Below are 16,249 nucleotides of genomic sequence, written 5' to 3'. Positions count from 1 at the left end.
ATGAGAATTACAAAAACTGACCAGAGACATCAGCAGCTGCACAGCTTGAGGGAGACAGACCACACAGAATTAGATTGATAAGTCACTAAATAAACAAATAAGTAACAAGCCCCTGGAAGGAAAAATCAGAAGCTAGAGTTGCTATAATATATTGTATAAAATGTCAGTTTACAAGGAAAAAAGTATCAGATATGTAAGGAAATGAGTGTAACTAATACCCAGTTATGAAAGTAGTTAATAGAACTGTCTCTAGGTTGGAGGGGGAAGAGCAGGTGTCAAATTTAGCAAAGACTTGAAAGCAGCTATTGTAAATATACTCAAATAACTAAAGAAAACCATGTTAAATAATTAAATAAAATATTAGTATAATTACTTTTTAAATAAAGAGTATCAATATAAAGATAGAATTTTTAAAATAATTTTAAATGTTTATTTATTTATTTTGAGGGAGAGAGAGCATGCCAGAGAAGGGAAGAAGGAGAGAGAGAATTGCAAGCAGGCTCCATGCTTATCACGGAGCCTGTTGCAGAGCCTGATCCCATGACCATAAGACCATGACCTGAACTGAAATCAAGAATTGGATGCTTAACTCAAAGAGCCACCCAGGCACTCCAGAAATTATTTTTAAAAGAAACCAAAATTCTGGAGTTTAAGAGCACAAAAATTGAAATGAAAAATATTCTGGAGGAACTCAGCAGCAGATTTGAGATAGCAGAAGAAAGAATCAGTGAACTTGAAGATAAATCAGTAGAAACTCTCTAATCTGAAAAACAGAAAGAAAAAAAAAAACAGAAAATAAACAGAGCTTCAGAGATCTGAGATACCTTCAGGAATACTAACGTGTGTAATGGGAGAAGTGGAAAGAAGGAGAAAAAGAAAGAGCAGAAAAAAGATTTTTGAAGTAATAATGACCAAAAGTTTGCCAAATATGATGAATGACATTAATCTACACATATGAGAAGCTCAACAAACTCCAAGTATGATAAATGCAAAAGTATCCGTACATAGACACATGCTAGTCAAACTTTTAAAGCCAAAGAAAAAGAGAAATTCTGGAAAGAAGCAAGAGAAAAAAGACTCATTTACTATAGGAAACAACACTCTAAAAATTGACTTCCCATCAGAAACAATTAAAGTCAAAAGACAGAGGGACAACATATTCAAAGTGCTGAAAGAAAAAAGATTTTTAAAAAGTGACCATCAAGAATTTTATATTCAGCAAAACTGTTCTTCAAAAATGAAGATAAAAGAAAGATATTCCAAGATAAACAAAGACTGAGGCAATTTGTTGCTAGCAGACCGGCCTTATAAGAAATACTGAAGAAAATCCTTTAGGTTGAGGGAAATGACAAAAATAATTAAAACCCACCCAAAGAAATAAATTGCACTTATATAATATTATTATGTAGATAAATGCAGACATGGCATAAATATATAACGGAATGCAAATCAAGAAGAAAATGATAAAGATTAGGCCAGAAATCAATGAAATGGAAAACAAGAAAATGATAGAGAAAAACCAATGAAAATAAAAGTTGATCCTTTGCAGAGAACAACAAAATTGACAGACATTTAACTAGAATGATGGAGGGAAAAGTAGAGAAGATAACAGATTACCAAAATCAGGAATAAAAGTGCGACATCACTACCAACCCTAAAAAAATTAAAAATTAAAAAGATTAAAAGGTAATGCTATGAACAAATATATTCAAGAAACTAGACAACTTAGGTACAATCATCTAATTGCCAAAAATGCACAAAGTACTGAAACTGATTCAAGAAGAAATAGAAAATCTGAATAGATATATAATTGTAAAGAAAGAAACTTATTAAATCATCCCACAAAGAAAAATCTGGATGCATGTCTTCACTTCATCCTATCCAATATTTAAAGAGAAACAACACCAAACTTCTTCTGACAATAGAGAAAGAAGGAACACTTTTTCAATTCACTCTATGACAATAATATTATCCCGATATCAAAGCCAGACAAATGCATTGTAAGAAAAGAAACCATTATCCCTCATGAATTTAGACATTAAAATCCTCAACAAAATTTTCACAAACCAAATACAGCAATCTGTAAATGTATTATACACCCTGACCAAGTAGGATATTTCCTAAGAGTACAAGGCTGGTTAAACATTCAGTAATTAGTTAATTAATTAATGCAATATACCATATTAGTAGAATAAGGAGAGAACCCTATGACTATCACAATAGATACACAAAAAATATTTGAGAAAATCTACTGTCCATTCATGACTAAAACTTTCAACAAACCAGGACTGGAAGAGAACTTCTGTAACCTGGTAAAGGGCATCTATGCAAAATCTACAACTGACATCACATTTAACCCTCATAAACTCTGGTTTAATCCTAAGATTGGGAACAAGGCACGGTTGTCAGATCTCATCTCTTCTATTCAACATTTTACTGGTTTTTTTTTTCCAGAAAGATAAAAATAAACAAACAAACAAACAAATAGGAAAAGAGAGGAAAGAAAGCAAGGGAAGGAGTTAAAAAAAGAACAGAAAAGAAACAAATCAAAGTTATCCATATTAGACAGTAAAAAGTTAACACTTTTTTACTTGCAGAAAACAAGCTATGTAGAAAAGCTTAAGGAATGCATTCACATACAAGTAAATTAGTTCAACAAGTTTGCAGGATACCAGAGCATTATACAAAAATTAATTGTATTTCAGTATACTAGCAGTGAACAGTAAAATTTAAAAACAATAGCATCAAAAAGAATAAAGGCATTTTTGTAAAAATTGACAAGCTGATCCTAATTTTCACTTTATATGAAAATGCAAAGGACCTAGAGCAGTGTAAATAATTTTGGAAAGGAAAACAAAGGTAGATGACCTGTGCTTCCTGTTTTTAAAACTTACTATAAAAACTGTAGTAAGGAAGAGAGTATATAGTACTGGCACATAAATCAATGGAATGAAATTGTAAGTTCAGAAAATTAACCTTTATATTTTTGGTCAATTGATTTTGATGAAGGTGCCAAAGCAAGTTGATGGGGGAAGGAATAAGGTTTTTTTCGTATTATTTTTGCTTTTAAATAAATAGTGTTAGGACAATTGGCGCTAAGACTATATGCAATAAAAATAAATATCTGTGGTGCTAGACCTATATGAAAAAAATAACCTTATGTCCTGATCTCATACCCACATAAAGATTAACTCAAAATGGATCATGAACCTAAATGTAAGAGCTAGAACTATAAAATTTCTATAAGAAAACAGGAAAAAAGTCTTCATGGCCTGAGTTAGACAGTGTTCTTAGATAAGGCCGCAAAGCATGATACAGAACATAAAACCTTGATAATTTGGATTTCAATAAAATTAAAACCTTTTATACTTCAAAATCTACCACTAAAGAAATGAAAAGAATGGGAGAAAATATTTGCAAGATTTATTATTTGCAAATATATATCTGATAAAGGATTTTTGTCCTCATATAATATATAAAGAGTTCTTTAATTCAATAATAAAAAGACAACCAAATTAAAAATTTGTTTGAATAAATATTTCAGCAAAGAAGATATAAGAATATGAAAAGATACCTATTATCATCAATCCTTAGAAAAAACGATATTAAAACCATTGGAGATGCTGCTTTACACTAACTAGAGTGGATACAATAAAAATAGACATGTAGTAACAAGTGTTAGTGAAGATGCTGAGAAATTGGAACCTGCTGGTAGGAATTAAAATTTTTTTTAATGCTTATTTATTTTTGCGAGAGAGAGAAACAGAGCATAAGTGGAGGAGGGCAAAGAGAGAGAGAGAGACAAAGAATCCGAAGCAGGCTCCAGGCTCTTAGCTGTCAGCACAGAACCCAACTTGGGGTTTGAACTCATGAACTGCGAGATCATGATCTGAGCTGAGGTCTGACACTTAACTGACTGAGCCACCCAGGCACCCCATTGCTGGTAGGAATTTAAATGGTACAGCCACTTTGGGAAATGGCTTAACCATTCTAAAAAATTAAAATAAAGTTACCTTTATGACCCAGAAATTTCACTTCTAGATATCTACTCAGGAAAAATGAAAACATATGTCCACACACAGACTTGTATCTATGTCAACATTCGGAGCAGAATTATTCATAATAGTCAAAAACTAAAAACAATCTGCATGTTCACCTACTGATGAATGGATGAACAAAATGTAGTATACCTGCACAATAGAATACTATTTGTTAATAAAAGAGAATGGGCTACTGCTACATACCACAACATAGAAGATTCTAAAAACAGTATGATAAGCCACATGCATGACACCACATATTGTATGATTGCACTTATATGAAAGGTCAAGAAAAGGTAAAGGTATAGAGAAAGAAAACTGATTAGTTATTGTCTGGGGTTGGGGTAAGAGTGGGTTGACTAAGGACATGAGGAATCTTTCTGGGATGACAAAAATGTTCTAAAACTGGACTATGGTGATGATCACTGTAAATTTATTTAAAATCCTTAAGCTGTACACTTAAAAGGATGAATGTTATGTTATGTAAATTACACCTCAATAGACTGTTAAAATCATGAAATTATGCTAATTAAAACTAAGGAAAGAGAAACCTGGCAGACACTCCCTTAACCAAATGACCAAGATTAACATCCCCAGTGATAAGTCATATGGATATCATGTACCCCCTGATAGGATGTTACAAGAAGAGCTCTTCATTCATTTGCATTCTTCTCTAAAACTACAACCCCAATCTAATCATGAGAAACATCAGACAAATCCAAATTGAGGATTATCCCACCACCACTCTTCAAAACTATCAAGGTCATAAAAAAAAAAAAAAACAAGAAAAAACTGAGAAGTTTTCACAGATTAGAGAAGATTTAGGAGAAAAGGCAACCAAAGGCAGTGTGGTATCCTGAATTAGACCCTTGGAACAGAATAAAGATATTAGTGGGAAAACAGGTAATATCTGAATAAAGTATGTAGTTAATAGTATTGTAACAATGTTAATTTCTTCCTTTGACAAATTTACCACGGTTATATAAGATGTTAATGTTAGGTAGTGAAGAAAATACAAGAATTCTCTGAAGTATCTTTGCAACTTTTCCATAAGCATGACACTGTTCCAAAATAAAAAGTTAAAATAAAAAAATGAGGGATTTATCAGTTCAAAGAGAGTTATGACTTAAATGTAATGTGGATCTTATTTAGATCCTAATTCAAACTAACCAGTCATAAAAATGAACAAAGAACAAAAAGCATTTAAAATTCAATCATTTGACCTAGGATATTTAATAAATTAAAGAATCTCTATTATTTTTGACACGGTATGATGATATTTGTTATGATTTTCAGAAGTCATTATTTTTTAGTACTACATACTAACATATTTGTGGATAAAATGATATGATATCCGGAACTGTCATTAAAATGAGCTGATAGAAGAAAAAGTGGATGAGTATAGATTAAAAAAAAATGGACCATGGGTAAGTACATGGTAGCTCATTTTACTAAGCTCCCTACTCTTGCATGTGCTTGAGATTTTCCATAATAAAAAATTTTTAAGTGAAAAGAAAAAAAAAGACTAAGAGAAATATTTAAAATATTATAATTTCCCTCTACACTGACCACAGACAGGGTTTGTTTCTTAAAAATCATCTGAGCAGTGTCAGAATGGATAAATCATAGGTGAATAAACTCTCAAAAATGATCTGAGCAAGATACAATCGATGCTGAATCGTTGAGAGAACATTAAGAGAAATGCCTGAATTAGCATAGACCTCCTAAACTGGAGTGCTTTGTTGTTCTTTTCTTGAAGTTTTGTGACCTGGTGATGCCTAAAACTTGTATGCATGTGAAGATTTTTTAAAAGTAGAGTGTGGTCAGAAGCAGCCCTTTGTTACTAGTCAGTGTTAAGATCTATAGCTCCTTACCCCCCTTCAGTTTTCTTTATTGTCTAGGGCTTTGTTTTTTGGACTCGTGAGTTACAGGATAGGTTACTGTAATATAATGCATTTGCTACTTCTCTGGAAAGCCATTCAGAATCTCTAACTAGTGCAGAATGCACAACTCTTTTGCTAAAGGGTCTCTGCCAAGAGAAGCATTCTTCCGGGCTTTGTAATTTGCATTGATTACTGACTGAGCTGTTTCCCAGTGCATCACTGGGTGTTGACTGTAATCTATAAAGCCTTACATAGTTTTGTCCTGATTAAAGAAGTCTAACACTGGTGGTCAATTTTAATAATGACCGAGGTCGATCTCGGTGACTTAAAAAAAAATTAGCAGATTTTAGAACCTGAAATGTCAAGAACAAAATATTCTTATTGTTGACACATACTCTGGAAATCTACTATTTTAAAGGTGGGTACCGTGTACAGTACTGAACTTGAAAAAAAAACAGGAAGTTGAAAAGTGGACAGTAGTGCCAAAAATGTTCCAGCCCTGACTCTGTGCTCCTTAATCTAATCCGACATGCCTTCAGAATATTTCACTTCCTTGATGACCATTTTTCCAGTTTCTATCCAATACTTAACCCCACTACATAGTGACAGAGTTAATGATTATCTCATGAGGCAGATATGAATAGGAACAGTATTCATATCAAAGACAACTGGTCCCACTTCCAGGTCCATCTTTGGGCCAAGATATGTAGTCGCCAACAGTGAGTTGGCGACTGTATTTTTTGAGTCCTGGCGCAAAGTAAGATCCATCTGTTTTGCCCAGCCGTTTGCCTGAGTGCCACAAAATGGTCCTGTTATTAGTCTTATTTGTGGTCCTATTTGAGGTTAGGGGATAATATAAATAAACTTTAGTCCTCCTTGTGATGAATGTAGCATGGGAATTAAAAGTGGTGGTGTTGGTAGTGGTAAGTGATGTTGCGTCTCTATTTTCTCAATTGCTCTGTTTTCTTTGGATTGAGAAACAGACATTTAAGAATGAGTTTGTCATCTGGAAGGATAGTTGTGACCAAGTTTCCCTCAACAGGATACAAGATGTTATTTTTGAGCTTCATTACCCTCACCAAGGGGAAAAAAAAGAGAGGGAAAAAAATAAGGAAGAAAGTGAAAGTAAGGAAGAAACATGCAGAAACAGAAATGAAGAGAAAGGTCAAAGAGGAGGAATACATGAGGAAGGAGGAGAATGTAACATAGCAGACAGTCTGTTCATAGAAATTACTTTCTTATTTTGAACTGATAGTTCAGTTGACTCAACATCTGGTGAATTGAGGAAAAGGAAATCTGACTGATTAAATTGAACTGCTAGTTGTCAGTTAAATAGTTTATACATAAATATGCAGCCTAGTTTTCATCACATTTTCTTGCATGAACTAGATAGTGAATCAGTTTTTCACTAACCTTGTTTGAGTGGTGAGTAGAACAATACCAATCGGTAGTTCAGATTTATATAGAGGTGGGCAGTTTCTATATTTCTGAATCATTTATCGAGGATTATTGTTATTCCATATAATTCTGAGCAAGAGTTATTTTTGTCAGTTTCTTTTATGAATGTTTTGTTGCCTTATAAGGAAATATGTGCACTCCCCTCCTCTCATTCAGTTGTCCCTGGTGACGCCTCCATAATTTCTGTCTTTACACTGGTGCGTTTTTAGTCTAATTCAGGCATGTGAGAAGCAGGGGAAAAGTTTAGTTAGTCAATGTCAGTGATTTTTTTTCTGATCCATTCATGGATGGATTTTGTGAATCTCAACCAGTTTGCATTTAAAATCTATATATATATCAAGTAGACACAATACCTAAAATATTCCTCCATATACTTCAAGGGAAAAAGAAAATAGAATTCATAAGTTGGAACTAGATGCAATTTCTAATAATAGAGGCAATTTCAGGGGTGATTTATGATCATGCTCTCATATGTGGAGATACTAAAATATTACCTTGCACTAATGTGAAAGTGGACATAAACATACCACATTTAGTGCTACAAATATATAAAAAATGTACTGCCATGGTGTGAAGTAAACGAAAGATAATTGTATTATCTTCATTTCACACTAAAAAAGCTATATTTTTCTAAATCCTGTAGTGTCAGTTATCTAAAGCTAAAAATAGGGATGACTTAATCTAGTCTGTTTCTTTTTTTTTTTAACTGTTATCTTATTTAGAGATGGTGTCGAATGAAGAAAGAAAGGATTGAAAAAATAGTGTGACATTCTAAGCCCAAATATTTATGACGTAGTTGGAGATTTTAATGCCTGGACTCTCAATCTGAAGATTGGAAATACATATTAAGAAATGTGGTTCAGTTACTTAAACCAGGAAGTTCTGGTTCAAATCCTGAGGGTCTTCCCGTGCTGCTGCACAGAGCAGTAGCTGCATGTGATGAGATATACGTATAGATGATGTGGTATACGGCATGCCAAACCCACAATACACTGCAGTGGGCATTTTGTATTGCTAAATATGTCCATTTACCTCTACTTTACCATCTGCCCCACCACCAATTCAGTCCCTTGAAAGTAGTAGATCTAACATTTTTTTCCAATTCTATGTCAAGTCCTAATTTCCCTTCAACATGTGTATTCAGATAATAGATTTTCTTCTTTATTCTCTAAAATTAACATTTTATGTAATCTTTAGGGTGTGAAATTGTTGTTTAGGAGTTTTTTAAAAAAATCAGATGGAATTTAGCTAAAATTCAGAGGTACTGAGCTTCTAGTCGTATCATTATGAAGTCCTAAACAGGGAGGCATATTTTGTTTTTCAGAATTGCTTTTTTTTTTTCTTTTTTACTCTTTAGATCCTTTTCTTTTCATTAAAAACTAGTCTGGGAAGAGGGTTTTTTTTTTTTTTTCCTTAACAGAAAAAAAAAAAAAAAGCCACGCTTGACTGATAATGCATTGCTTTGGATGGTGAAACATTATGAAAGTTTAATTTTTAATTAAATCTGAAATACCAATTATAACTGAAAGAGATTTTAACCTGTTTCTTTTCAGACTGCCTGAAGTTACATTTAGAGACTAAAATCACTGCACCTTAAAAACAAAAGATTGAGCTGCACTGCATTCCTGTAAGTGAAAGCTTCCTGTACCTTCTTTCTCTGTGATTTTGTGACCAACCCAAGAAAAGACAAAAACATTGGTAACATAGTAACCAAGCATGAGTAAAAATTTGAATATCCCTGAAGAAATATATGTTTAAATGATTTCCTTCTATAAAAAAAGAAAATTTGCTGGGCACAATATTCAATATGTCTTTTTTATTCAACCCAAATTGTGAATCCTCTTTTTTTTTTGCCTGGTTTGAATTGCATTAGGGAGGGTGTCACCCACTGTGAATCCGCACAGTGACATACACCCTGACAGGAAGGATTCTCACATTTTTGTTTAAGTCTCATGGAAGGTAATAGATTTCTTATGGAATCAAAATAGATTCCTTTTTCCTTTGTGATGTCATTAGAAATTTTTAGCCTTTGTGTCAATGGAAATGGATAGAAAAAAAGTTCATGATGACATCACAAGATTCTGTTGCCTTGAGGACTTTGGGCAAAACTAAGTAAAATGCATAATTCCCTTGTGTGCGTGTGTTCCCCATTCTGCTATGAAGCAGTCAAAATAGCACATCTTATGTCTTCCCGTGAGCTACAAGGCTGTCTCTCAGAGCCCCATTGTTCCATAAATGCATGTCAGAGTCTACCACAGTCTGGTCTACCCTTATTTAGCTGCTGTTTTGTCAATGTACTTGGAAGAACAATTAACACTTGGGATTTCAATGTCTGAATAACAGGCAGTGAATAGAACCCGAGCATATAAAAGATTCAGACGCCCAGGGTAAGAAAACAGAAGCTTATAGTTGGTGGGGGATAAAAGAAAAGCATTTTAATGCTGCACTCAAAGGTTGTGAAATACTAGGAGAAAAGTCAATCTTTTTTTTTTTTAATTTTAGATGAAAATGTACGTTTTGGTAATGAAATCCAGAAGGTTATGATGTCTTCCTAAGTTTTGCAATTTAATGTATTGCAAGGTCTTTCTTAGAGTCTCAAAACACTTCAATAACATTCATCTCCTTGAGTCATTGTTGGAATCCCGGATGCAGGGTACACTGCATTGTGGTTTTCAGAGTGCCACCATGTCTGTCCAACAGAGTGCACTAAAGGTGATTCGGTTTCTTCCATTTTCACTTTGGTTCATTGCACCCTTTCACTATTGGCTATAGTTCTTGTGTGTTGACTATAGATAGTCCGGAAGTTGTTGAAATATCTCTACCTATGGTCTGAATTTCTGCTACATCCATTTTTTTTTGGTGGGAGGAGAGAGATTATGCATGAACAGAGCAAGATCATCTCACAGTCAGAGTATCTGATGAATGGAAAGGGAGCCTGGACAGACAGCTTATGCATGTTGCCCACTGAGCACAGTGCTTGGCTAGTATGAGTGATAAATGATGCTTATCATGTTTTTGTCATAACTACAACAGTTCAAACTCATAGACAGGAAGGTCTCCAAAAGTAGGGTCTGTTTCTTATTCATGTTTGTAATCTCCAGTGCTTGGCATAATAATAGTAATCAAGAAATAGCTACTGTTATTAATACAATTACAAAATTTATTAATAGTCAGAACTTCAGGATTCATTCTTTGAGAGGGCATTTATTGTGGAGAGGGGTTGAAGAAAGTTTTTGACAGGAAGGCAATTTTAAAGGAATTTGTCAAAGGCAAACGAGCTGTTCCTCATATCGCATCAGGTATCAGTCTCTCAGTCTTTCTCCTCATTGATTTTACACTTCTCTCTCATCACCAGGATGAGGAGGGCATTCATACTATATCCTTTTTCTGTGAAATGGTTTCCAGAAGTTTTCCATTTAGGTTGTGTCTCACATTCCATACACTGGAGTTGTCTCCAAAGATAAATCTACCTGACTCCAGGATGGACTCTTCACCCGTTGGTCTAAGTTGTGATTAGAAACTTCAACTCTCAGTGCATAAAAAGCCAGGACCAGTTTCTCAGCACTAATAAGACCACAACATTCTTCAGAACTCAGAACCTGTTGACCCCTTTTAAATTTAGCTTCCTGAGTTTGTTTGTTTGTTTTGGTGTTTTCTTTGCATAAAGTTCTTTGCCCTCCCCCACCGATTTTAATTTATTTCCAAAAGGGGTCCCTTCATTTTTATTAAATCAGCTGCTGGTGATGCAAATTAAGGCTTTCATAAAACGTGGCCTCTGAGGCAAAACTAAAATGATAAAATTTAGGCTTAGTGAATTGTACTGTTATCATGTTGAATAACGTTTAAGGACATCAAAGAACTTTGTAAACACATTTAACGTTTTTTTAAGATTAATAATTGAGGTGAAAGGAATTTTAAGGTAGAGCTTCATCAAACATTACAGGTAGAAAGTCTGTAAGTAGAAGTCCAATAATCTCATTTTGAAATAAATAAATTGAGGCCCAGGGTAGGACATGTAAATTACCCAAACCATAATGACCAGCAGTGCAGATCACCCTTTAGACATCTAGGCCTGAGAGTCAACCCAAATTTAGAATCTGGGGTTTTGATCTTTCCTCTGTACTCAGGGCCTGAACAGTGTTTCTAAGGAACAAATTGCCTTAGGCTCATTTTATGAGACCCATTGAACTGTTAGTCCCCTCCACTGACTAGCCCAAAATTAATATATAAGGGTATTCTGAAAACATTCATTGTTAACAAAAGTTTTTTTTTTTTTTTTCATTTTTTTATACATTTTGATATCATGCCTCCGGTTGTACAATGAGTCACATGGAAACAAATTTATTTGGTTGACTTAATATTCTTTATGATGATTTACTAAGTGGACAGAAGACCATTGGAAACTTCAGTAGTTTAATTGTGCTTATAGGCATGATAAAACCAGTAATCTGAACAGAGCCATTGTGACATGGAATTCAGACTTCCCAAGTGAGTGCATCACACATGGTGTCAGAATGTCACTGTTGCCAGGGGTCATTTCTGTCAGAGAAAAGTTTTTCAGGGTCTGAAAAAAAATGAAATAAACTTTAATAATTTAAAATGAATTACTTGCCTTAGTAATTTATTTCAGGTTGCCTTTATTGGATTCTGTCATTTAGCAATCCAAAGAGACCAGTGTAGGAACTTTTCTATTATTTTACCCACAGCTAAGTCCTGGATATATCTTACTTTCTTCCTCAGATTTATTTTATACCTTCCAAACCTTTCCATCCCCACTGTGAAGAAGCTCAAGTTTCTATATACAAATATCGGTGGCTTATGTCTTTGTGCCCCAAATGAGGAGATTGGTGTTCTGCCTTAAAAAATTCAATGGAAGCTTTGGCGTAGAGAGAAGGAAGAATTGAAGCATTCATGAGGATGCCAGGGAAGGGCCTTGGATATAAGTGTCCAACAAGGTTCTCTCCTCAGACCGCTTCTCTCTTTTCTCTATAATAATAAATTAAAATTTATTCTGTGCCCCTTATGAACAAATCATCTTACTGAGGTAAATAATATATAGTTCCTATCATCAAAGAGTTCATAAACTGTTTGGACAATAGATATGTCTTTCTTAAAGATAGAATGTTATGTGGGTGCAGTGGAGTAAGTAAATAGTTATCATTTCTTCTGGACTATCAAGAAATTACAGGATATTAAGTAGCCCAAGTAGAGGAAGTAACAAAAATACAAGTTGAGGGAACAGTGAATAGTAATTGTGAGATCTGAGTATAGGATACTGGTTGGAACCAGTGTTTTCCAAAGCGTGGGTTGCAACTCATTCATATGTCATGGAATCAATTGAAAGATCACAGTCAATATGCTTTTAATGAAATAGTATCACAGGGAAAAATTGATAAAAAGTGTATTACAAATTTTTAAGATAATGGATTGCAAAATAAATATATTTCTTACTGGGAATCATGCCGCCAAAATATGAAAGCATATCTTAAAAAGATAGGTCCTTTTAGATACTTAAATCCTATAATCCTAACTAAAGGATAATATTATCCTCCCCCCCCCCCCCGTGTATTTGAGAAAGTGGAGGGATTAAACAATTTGTCCCAGGTCATACAGCGGGTAATATAAAGGATAGAATGTGAGTATATCTGTCACACCCCACATTCATACTCTTCCCATAATTTGACACTGCTTTCCAGGGTTGCATGACTTCAGTCATTTCACTACTGATAACTCACACATTTGTATCTCTAGTCCTGGTATTTCTCCCAAATTCCAGTCCTATATTTCCAATGTCCTTATGTAAACCTCAGAGTCAGTATATCAAAATTGAATTTATCCTTCTATTTAAAAACCATCCTCTTTTTGACTATACTAATTTTTTTCATCTCAACTACCCAGGTCATCTTGACTCAAAATATATCATTCTTACTTTCCACCATCCTCCAGGTGTCCAATAAGTGGCCAAGTCTTGTTAATTCTTCCTTGGTACCTCTGCCTTAAGCTTTCATCTTCTCTTGCCTGCAATGATCTATCTTCTAATTAAGAGAGATGGGGGAAGGAAGACCAGCTCATCCTAAACACTGCTGCCTCATTAGGTTTCCTGAAGCAGGAGTTGTAAGATTATGTCACCTCTGTTCATACAAAACTTTAGTAATTCTAGATTAATTACCAAACAATTTCTAACCAGTATTCATGACCATCTAAAATCTAATTCTAACCTCATTTCTGACTTAATCTTGTGGTTTAATATACCACACACTCGAGCCAAATTTCCTCACTATCCCCTCCCCCCTCCTTTATTAATATTGTTCTTGCCATCTGGAATGGCCATTATTCTGTTTTTCCATGTGCAAATCTAACCCATCCTTCCGGGTCTATTTTAAATACTGTTAATTCCATGAAACCTTCCCTCCTTGATGTAGCCAGAAATAATCCACTCTCCCCTGCTTACCAAACTCACTTAACACTGTAGTGGCTCTGCTGACAATTTGGTTTTGCATTTCTAGCATTCAAAATTGTGAAAGAATATATTTCTGTTAAGGCAACAGGTTTTTGGTAATTTTTCACAATAGCCTAAGAAACTAATGTAGCATTTACCTACACTTTTTTTTGAGACACGAATTACTTTCTATATTTTTTAACAACACTTATGTGTATGCTTTATCCTTTTACTAGAAAATAAATTCTTTGGGAATAGAGTCCATATTTAATTAACATTTCTAAACTCTACACAATCTACCACAGTAGAATCATTAATTCATTATCCAACCATGCTTAATCCTGGGAATATAGAAGTGATCCCTTAGGCTCTCATGGAATTTATAGTCTCCTAAAGGAATCAAACATTAAATAAGTAAACAAATAATTACAAAATTACAAGTTTTAGTTCATGAAAAGAGGAAATAAGTATGTAAGATTATAATGCATGGAGAAAATCTGCTATACTATCCATTGAGTGCTTAGGTAAGAATTCTCATAGAAAGTGTCATTTAAGTTGATAGTTGAAGCACAGGAAGAATCAGGCAGGTGAGGAATTTGGAGTGGGGGTAGAAACATGGAAGGAAGAGAAAGCTCCAGACAGAAACAGCATGGACCATGCCTTCAGGCAAAGACAAACTTTGTGTATTCAAGGAAATAAAGGAATTCCAGAGTGGCTAGAGGAAAGTAGACAAAGGAGGAGAGTAATTGGAAGTGAAGTCAGAGGAGTAGCCAGGGTGAGGAATTTGGACTTTATTTTGAATACACTGGAAAAACACATTAATAGATGTACATATAAAATAGATAAGTAAATATAATATATAATGTATATTCTAATTGAATAGACTAAGATGAAAGTAATTCAAAAGTACATACTATGCACAAGCTCATAGAATCTATACATTTATTTCGAATCTTAACTGAAGGTTCACTTCTGAGTTTGAGGAGGGTTTGGATTTCTGAAACTAAGGTCTAATAGTTCACAACATATTTCCCATCTACATAACCAAAGTTGATTTCTGACAACCTTCTAAGATAAGGTCAAGTTAATTTTATTTCTTTTCTAGTTAATAATTGTTAAGATTCTGTTGTTGGTTAATGAATCTCTTATTTTTGTTTATTTTTAAGTGCTTATTGCGTAATGTCGGAATGAGTACCAAAAATGTGTTTTACTCCTAGGATGTATTTTTATCTGTTAAACCTTAATCTTATTTTTAATTTTGGTATATTTTATTATGTGCAATGACCAGGGGCCTGGAGGCATAGAAAGTCTTGAAATGTATCATCATTATCCTCATTATTGCTACCTATAATATTACTGAATTCTGGATTAAACACAATCGACATTATTTTATTTTATTTTATTTTATTTTATTTTATTTTATTTTATTTTAATGTTTATTTATTTTTGAGAGAGAGAGAGAAAGAGACAGAGAATGAGTGGGGAAGGTGCAGAGAGAGAGGGAGACACAGAATCTGAAGCAGACTCTAGGCTCTGAGCTGTCAGCTGTCAGCACAGAGTCGAACACACGGCTCGAACCTGCAAACCGCGAGATCATGACCTTAGCTAAAGTCAGACACTTAACCTACTGAGCCATGCACGTGCCCCCGAATCCAGATTATATTAAAGTATGATGCATTAATATCATGGAATACCACTAAGTCAAGATGGAGATATTGGTTTGCTTGAAAACCAATATAGATAGAAATTATCCCCTTTTGAAGAAAAAAGGAAGGGAGGAAGGAAAGAAAGAACTAAAGACAAAGAAAAGAAAAGAAAAAAAAGAAAAAGAAAAGAAAGAAAGGAAAGAAGGAAGAAAGGAAAGGAAGGGAGGGAGAAAATAAATACAGTAGAGGGAATGTGAAAATTAAACCATAGAGAAGTAGGTTAAGCTCTAAAGATATGAGGATTTATCTGCTATAACTCAATAAAAAGACACTATAATCATAAAATATTATAGCAACAGGGAACCTTAGGAATTATTTGTTCCAGCCTCCTCATTTTAGAGATGAACAAAATTCAGGCCTAGAAGTCGTATCTAAGACATACAGTTAAATAGTTAATGGCAAGGCTGGAACTGTAACCCTAATTCTTAGGAGCTAGATTAACACAGCTAAACCAGCTAATCAGTGATCAGCACCCCTACAATCACCCTTTTAAGGTCTTGGGTGGAAAAAGGAATATTAAGTACAGGAGATGAGTCTATAGACAAGCTTTAATTAATAAAAATCTGAACAATATGTATTACTCACAATCTGTTTACTTAATGTACCAGATGCTTTATAAAAGTTGTCTTTAATCCTTGCTACCACACTCAGCAACCACCCTGCAAAGTAGGAATCATTTCCATTTTATAATGAGAATACTGAGCTCCAGAAACATTAAGTAAC

At 34.1% G+C, this 16,249-nt stretch overlaps 1 protein-coding gene across 40 annotated transcripts in view; it reads left to right on the top strand.

Annotated features, from left to right (window-relative positions):
* ZBTB20 (zinc finger and BTB domain containing 20) overlaps nucleotides 1-16,249 on the top strand; it is a 789,483-nt gene that overhangs the window by 295,406 nt on the left and 477,828 nt on the right. For 38 of the 40 annotated variants that reach the window (XM_045036357.1, XM_045036335.1, XM_045036347.1 and 35 more), the window contains one exon: nucleotides 8,935-9,008. The exons of the other annotated variants lie outside the window; for them this stretch is intronic. The gene's annotated coding sequence lies outside the window, so the exon portion shown is untranslated. The remainder of the gene's footprint in view (nucleotides 1-8,934; nucleotides 9,009-16,249) is intronic. 40 annotated transcript variants of the gene reach the window in all.

The sequence above is a fragment of the Felis catus genome, chromosome C2, assembly GCF_018350175.1.
Source record: "Felis catus isolate Fca126 chromosome C2, F.catus_Fca126_mat1.0, whole genome shotgun sequence".
Taxonomy (NCBI): domain Eukaryota; kingdom Metazoa; phylum Chordata; class Mammalia; order Carnivora; family Felidae; genus Felis; species Felis catus.
This window is presented reverse-complemented; position numbering and strand designations above follow the sequence as displayed.